The sequence below is a fragment of the Limulus polyphemus genome, unplaced genomic scaffold (genome assembly GCF_000517525.1).
Source record: "Limulus polyphemus unplaced genomic scaffold, Limulus_polyphemus-2.1.2 Scaffold2547, whole genome shotgun sequence".
Lineage (NCBI taxonomy): Eukaryota > Metazoa > Arthropoda > Merostomata > Xiphosura > Limulidae > Limulus > Limulus polyphemus.
Genome location: NW_013668157.1, coordinates 79,365 through 87,207, shown reverse-complemented (window position 1 = coordinate 87,207; position 7,843 = coordinate 79,365). Strand labels below are relative to the sequence as shown.

At 33.3% G+C, this 7,843-nt stretch overlaps 1 protein-coding gene across 1 annotated transcript in view; it reads right to left on the bottom strand.

Moving 5' to 3' along the window:
- Positions 1 to 5,080: 5,080 nt before the first annotated feature.
- The window catches only part of LOC106467258 (E3 ubiquitin-protein ligase RNF19A-like), a 16,701-nt gene continuing 13,938 nt past the window's right edge, over positions 5,081 to 7,843 (bottom strand). The window contains exons 10-11 of the mRNA XM_022395392.1: positions 7,782 to 7,841; positions 5,081 to 7,665 (exon numbers count right to left, since the gene is read on the bottom strand). The gene's annotated coding sequence lies outside the window, so the exon portion shown is untranslated. The remainder of the gene's footprint in view (positions 7,666 to 7,781; positions 7,842 to 7,843) is intronic.

The window sequence follows — 7,843 nt, the reverse complement described above, 5'->3', positions numbered from 1 at the left end:
CATATTTGTATTAAAGGTAAATACATAGTGAACAGTTGTCTATATTGTATTAAAGGTAAATACACAGTGAACAGTTGTCTATATTGTATTAAAGGTAAATACGTAGTGAACAGTTGTCTATAATGTATTAAAGGTAAATACATAGTGAACAGTTGTCTATATTGTATTAAAGGTAAATACATAGTGAACGGTTGTCTATATTGTATTAAAGGTAAATACATAGTGAACAGTTGTCTATATTGTGTTAAAGGTAAATAAATAGTGAACAGTTGTCTATATTGTATTAAAGGTAAATACATAGTGAACAGTTGTCTATATTGTGTTAAAGGTAAATAAATAGTGAACAGTTGTCTATATTGAAAGGAAAGACACAGAAGATCTGTTTAAAATGGGTTTGTCTCCAGTTTTGTACAGAAACTATTTAAAATGGAAACAAACCCATTTTATACAGTTGTTTGTACTGAAATAAGAACAAACCCTGTCATCCCCTCTTTTATTCTGACAAGAAAACAACATCAAGTAAGACATTTGTTGTCTGTATCGCACTGGGGAGAGATCCATATTGAACAAAGTAACTAAATAGAAATATATTAGACCCAAGGTGTAGAATAACCTGTAATTATCCCAGACGAATTAGTTGTCTTATACGTGGTATGTAAATATTCATACTTCTACCTTCGGTCTTTATTATAAATCACCTCGTCATCTTACCTAGTTGTTAAAACAGAACAGTTAACGATAATTCGTAGTACACAGGTACTGTTAGAAACATCATGCCTGCCAAGTTTTGCAGCATTCCTTTCATGTGACACTGACCGATTACGTCACTCATAGCAGTCACCTGAAGCCAGGTGTGCTTATTAAGGGCTTTATTAATTCAACAGGAAATTATAATAAAAAAATTGAGCTCCCATTAGCCTTTATACATTCATTAAATATCGTGTATTCAAAATAAATTATAAAAAGCTAACTATAATTTATGCCAGCTAAGCTACGATTTTCACAGCTACATAGGAACTTAGCCGCTTTAACAAGCTGTTTTAGAAGACCATTCAAACGGAAGAAAAATACAGCTAATAAATTCTAAACATTTTCGTTTACTTTTTTATTTGTCTAATTCTGATCGTCTTTAAGTGAATAACTTACACAGAATAACATTGTCATAACAAGCGTTTAGGAAATCCTTTGTTGTAGTCTCTCTGCCCTTAAAACTTCGTATTTTTTAAAGGCTTAGTTGAACAAAAATATGGTTTCGATATCCGCTTAACAACAACCAAAACTTTGATAAATTAAACTTTTAAGGTTAGATAAGTGGATGAATACTGAATAACCAATTGTTTCTTCTGATTGAAGTATTTCAGAGATATTAATATAATTATTGTAGATTAGTATTATTTTACTATTAACATAACAGTCAATATAGTGTACTATTTACACTTCAACGAACCAGCTATGAACGAAAAATGAAATACGTTACTGTCAAATAACAATATATATACTGAACACTGTAGCATACCTTATATGGAACATGAATAAATAGAAATGCTTTTAAATGTGTCATGGCGTTCGTATCTTTTTTTTTTTTTTCGAATACAGTTATAGTTCAGATACTATTCTATATGATGTAGATTTTTTTTTTTACCGAATTCATTTCTAAACTTCAACGCCAAATATTGTGCTTACGGAAATATATAGGCAGTCCCTACATTTTGACGAGTTTTAATACTGAAATGGCCCATTACCCAGGTAAAGTGTACGTCTTTTTTTTTTAATATACTGCAGTGCACGCTGTTTCATTGTGTGCGTCACTGTCGCGACCTCTGAATTGAACACGTAATTCTTTGGACTGGATCGTTGAAGGTCAGGGTCCACAAAAATCAGATCCTACCGTGGCACCATCTTCAGGCAAAATATAAAACTATACTGATGCACTTTTTTTTTTTTTAAGATCAAGATTTGATTCTCTGTGTCGTTTGAGTGTGTTTTCATGGTAACCAAATAGCTCATATATTTGAAGATACAATATTGTTACGTCTCCGTTTGTTAATTGATTTTCCGTAACTTCGTACCGACGAAACTTAAGCGACACAAGTCTTTACTTAATAAAACTGGTTTATTCTTTCCGAATATAACTTTACCGATACACTCAACTTCAACAATCGCGCTAAACAAACGCTGTAACGTCTCTCGTGCTCTCTAACTGCAGTTCAATTACTCACTATCTACTCACACATTACCTTACCGCGTTACGTTGTCCCCTCTTATATATATCCGCCTACCCTATATCTAGTAAGAACTAGAACATTCGCCAAAATACAGGATAATTCTAGAAAGTAGAGAGCGTGAGAATCACATGATCTCGATGACGCAACAATATATTAAAATGGTTTATGCTGTATTGATTGTTCTTGAATCAGCGAAGATGTTATCAGCAACGTGTTTTTAAAGGAAAGTAAACGTTATTAAGACTGGATATTGTTACCAACAGATTGGAATTTTGTAAAAATATATCGTCATTTCACAAGTTTTGTGTTGAAATGTTTTGGAAATTATTATATTTTGAATAACCATCTCATGCTACATTAAATAAGATACTGTTTACAGTCACGCGCATTGTGTGATTATTTACATAGTTTTCGATGACATCTCAAACTAACCTTTTTCTTTTTTTAATATTTGTCCACAACTTCTGATTTTATTTGTATTTTGATTAGTGGCCACTATTTTCGCAATCTACTACCTATCAAATAATAGACCTAATATAATGTACAGACTGGGGACTCTGCCCCTGAACCCTCTTCGGCCTTGTTGATTTAAAAGTCTAGCTACACTCCGTAAGAAATGCTTTTAAAAAATGACCCAAAGAACGACACCAAAGAGTCAACTTAAAGAAGGACTCTTCAAAGAAAGGTTAGAGGCAGTCTTGATGACCTTTTTCCCAATTGGAAAAGTAAAGTAGGTTAAATGAAAAGCTTATAAAATGAGGGATAAAATCGAAAGGATATTACGTGTATATTTCATAATTTAAAACCCTGTATGAAACCGATGACCTTTTAGATAGGTCAAAGATCAAATGAAGATTAATAGGTACGTTGTACACGTTACATTACTACAACTGGTAATAATATTAACATAGAAAATAAAATCTGTAATTTCTTAGATATTTACACTGGGATATCTATGCTCTGCCGCCCACCGCTGGTATCAAAACCAGATTTTTTAGTATTATATGCCCTCTGAATTTTCGCTGAGCCACCGGGAAGGAGGCTTGTACGAAATTATACGCAAGACTGTTAGAATCTTGCAGTATTAGGTTTAAATATATATATATGTAGTTTCCCTGAACAAAAAAAGGTTCACCTTTCGAAAGCGCTCGGGTCATATTAATTTCTATCAAGACTTCTTGAACGTACGTGTTTTTCTAACATCATGAATATATATAAATATATATTGTTATAAGCTATATTTTAATTTAGATATTTCTTTCCTAGAGGGCGTAAGATGGAATATCTAAAGTTTTTTTTGTCGTATTTCGCGGAAAGCTACTCAAGGGCTATCTACTCTAACCCCAGTGAAGGTATTTAGCGCCCGGGGGGCAAAACACAATTTGCCCCCTCCCCAAAAAAAATTCCAAACTCCACCCACATTTTACACTTTTACTTTCTAACTTCCAACCTTACATGGCAACCCTTTTTTTTGTTTTTGAATTTCGCTCAAAACTACACGAGGGCTATCTGCGCTAGCCATCCCTAATTTAGCAGTGTAAGACTTAGAGGGAAGGCAGCTAGTCATCACCACCCACCGCCAACTCTTGGGCTATTCTTTTTACCAACGAATAGTGGGATTGACCATCACATTATAACACCCCCACGGCTGAAAAGGCGAGCATGTTTGGTGGGACGGGGATTCGAACCCACGACCCTCAGATTGCGAGCACCCTAACCACCTGGCCATGCCTGGCCCACCAACCTAAATACTAAATGTTCTATCATATCCATAAAAAGTTATTCAACAAAAATTTTAAATTTTGGAGTTGAAACTTTGGTGTTTTCAAGTAAACCAATTTCCTTACGAGTATCAGATAGTAAGACACGCTAATAACAGAAGATTCGATCAGAAAATAAGGAGAGTAATCTGTGTTTGATAATTGAACTGTATTTCAGAGATTGGATACATCTGATGGAAAGTGAAAACAATTGATATTTAGATGTAGAAAAGTGGATGATCGCCTCTACAGGGTTAAGAGCTCGTCAGCTTTCCATCCCTCAAGATGACTCTCCACCAAACTAGTCACGATGAAAACCAAGTATAACTGAATCAAAAAAGTGTGCCTGAATTCATCCGGTAAAATCATTTCTTTGACCAGTCGACAACATCACTTCATGACCTTTGTTCTCTCACAGCATTGGTCAGCTGTAGCACTTAAATGGTGTCAACTCAGCCAGCAAAGGCTACAGTGCTAATTCTTTCAACCCAGACATTTACTTACTATAATGAACAAAGAAAGCAAATGGAACAAAGTAATCACAATAACTTTTGTGTCACTGTCGTACCTGGAAAGGTGTCTCTCGTACTACTGTCACACCCTTGGAAGGTGTGTTGTGCCACCGATGTTTGCAAGATGCCTCATTTGATTATTTGGACTTTTTTACTAGTTTAGATACACTAATTATACTTTTATGTTGTAGTGTAAGCTCTTCTTTTTTTTACAATTTTTTTGGTTTTGCATGATTGCTTTACGTTGCATGACTTGTCTTTTAAATTGTATCGTTTTTATATATATATTTGTTGGTAACCTAGCTTTGTTATAGCTAATGCTTTATGATTGTAATATAAAAAAATCAACGTACAAGTTTCATGTATCTAAACATATATGGTTTGAAATTACAAAAATGAGGACATGTGAACTACAAGGTTATGATAAATGTACCATTTCTAAGTGGTATTAACAGATTCCACACATTCTTGGAACATTTTCATGTAAAATAAATAATGATAAAAATGGACTTGCATGGTTTTGTATTACCCAGAAACTGTATAATGAACACTTTCAGTTATCAGCAACACATTTCCACTCAAATAAATGATTCAGTTAAAATTTTATTACAAGCTCAGCATTTTCAAAAATACAATTTCCACTGCAGCAGATTACAAAGGACATAATATTAAATTACTTAACATTTTTTTTATCAGCGTACCAAAGTGACAACTTAGTGTATTACGAAATGTCTTCAATTACAATGACATTGTCATCAGAATTCCTACAGTTTGGAAAAATCCATTAAAAATTTTTGAATGATGAGAGAGAGAGAGAAAGGAAAAAAAGAAAGATATAAAACCACCAGAGATAAATGACAACTGGTAAAGTGAAGTCAGTTGTGGGATAACATTTTCACTCTGAAATAACTCATTGCTGGATCTTATGTTTAAGTACCATAGTAAACTCTGCTTATTTTTCTCATGCTTAAAGATCTGTAGATCCAACTCTTTTTTTTTTGGAATGTTATTAATAATGTAGACTAGCTTTTAAACTGATGTTTTACAAAGACATAAGAAAGAGATTGTGTTAGGGGGTTTCAAAAAAAAAATGTTTACCGTGTCCGCAAGAGATTAAGTGTCAACATACAAGACAGAAACTGTTCAAAGGATGATCTCTCACTCCGAACCAAACAACAGTCCTGGCTAGTCCACAGCTGACTGCCCATGTACACCTCATCATCTGTGGGAAAACTGACAAAAAATAAGAAAATATATTTAAATGACAGTGGTTGGTATATTGTGAAGTGTGAGATCTCCTACCGTTATGTCTAGCTGAGCTTTGGGTGTAAAAAAAAAAAGGCAGAATATTTTGCACAAATTTGCATCACTGTGACCCCTGAAAGTCATTTCTTTTCATCACAAAAAGATGGGTTTATATTTCTTTATAGTAACTGACTGAAATTACTATTTGACGAAGTTTGAAGATAACAGCAGTACATCAACGCATTCGCTTTTAAACACGAAGAACCATTTATAGCAATAAATGTTAGCTTATATCAAAAAGCTTACAAAAAACACCATAAGATACGACAATAACAATGCCTAGGGATGTTGTATCAAACACCACAGATGACAGTTTCCAGTAGAATAATTTAGTATCAAACATTACGTACAGTGTGGTTTCACAACAACATACCTATCAAAAATACTGTAAATGCTTTATCAAACACAAGCTATAATTACTTATCACCATCGGACAGTGTTTTATGTTTAGAGATAAAAACTAAATACACTGACAGAAATCTTTACAACATTCATGTAACATTTCTACACACCTTATTTAAATATCTTTGATTTGACCATAACATCATAGTTACACACACAATTCGACATTAATAAAAACTAAGCTATGGTTATAAAACACACTCTTTCTTTACTTATAGAACAACAGAATCACGTGCCTTAGAGAGACACGCTGTTTTAACGGCTTCTTAATATTCAACAGTAGAAAAATGTTGGAAATTCATGTTAAAGTTACAGTTCTGCAAACATCGGGCAGAAAGTAGTACAGTAATTAATAAAGAAAACAGATTGACAGAACATAAATACGTATTTATTTTGTGGATGTATTGCAATTTAAAATTTTCAAAGTCAGAAATTGCAATAACTACAGATTGTATAGAAGAAGAAGAAGAAGAAGAAAAAAAAAACAACGTGGAGTGATTTCAGTGAATGTTTAAATATAAAATGCTATTTTATGTTTTGTAGTGACGTCTTCTTTCCTAATTGATGGAGGAAGTTGAAGTTAAGTATTGTTGGAATGATGAGCAAGGTACATCTGACAAACTCTCACTGATATATATATATATATATACAATCTTCTGTAGGAAGGGCTTTTTAGTAACATGATTATAGATAACTCTCAATCCATTTATACACTGTGTTGATTCAATTAAAATCAGTATGGTATCCCATGTTTTTCATATTTTAGGTTAGTCAACTAGCAGTGGTGAATATTACCATTGTCTTATTTTGCTTTTGCTAAACCTAAGAGGTGGCAAGTGACACTGGTGGTTTGGGAAATATATAATAGCTGATGATCAGGCTGGGATGCTGGTCAGAAGATCCAAGGTTTGAGTCAAGATTTGCCACTGAACATGCCCCGCACTTCCATTTGTGGATGACTACGCCTAAACCTTTTACCCGGCCGTTCAATTCAGTCCGTGTGTTGCATACATAACGTACAGATAGAAAATACCAAATACCGAGGAGTTCATGCGTCCGTCTGAGATACTTGTATTTTCATGTGTACCAAAATTATCACTTGTATTTTTTTGTGATTGTCTCTCACTGAACACATTTATAAAAGGAAACAAAGTAAACATGGATGTTTTTAAATCTTGTTGCATCTACTGGTAAAGGCAAGAGGAAACTACGAAATTACACTTTAGTTATTTTTACAGGCTATGTAGTTCAATAAAGGCCTTCTTGGTAAAAACTGCCAGATGACCAAAAATACAAACAAAATAATTTTTTTTATACATACATACATATAAACACACCTTACAAATCAAGTGTTCTCTACAGTGTACTTATTTATACATACATACATACATATAAACACACCTTACAAATCAAGTGTTCTCTACAGTGTACTTATTTATACATACATACATATAAACACACCTTACAAATCAAGTGTTCTCTACAGTGTACTTATTTATACATACATACATATAAACACACCATACAAATCAAGTGTTCTCTATAGTGTACTTATTTATACATACATATAAACACACTTTACAAATCAAGTGTTCTCTACAGTGTACTTATTTATACATACATACATATAAACACACCT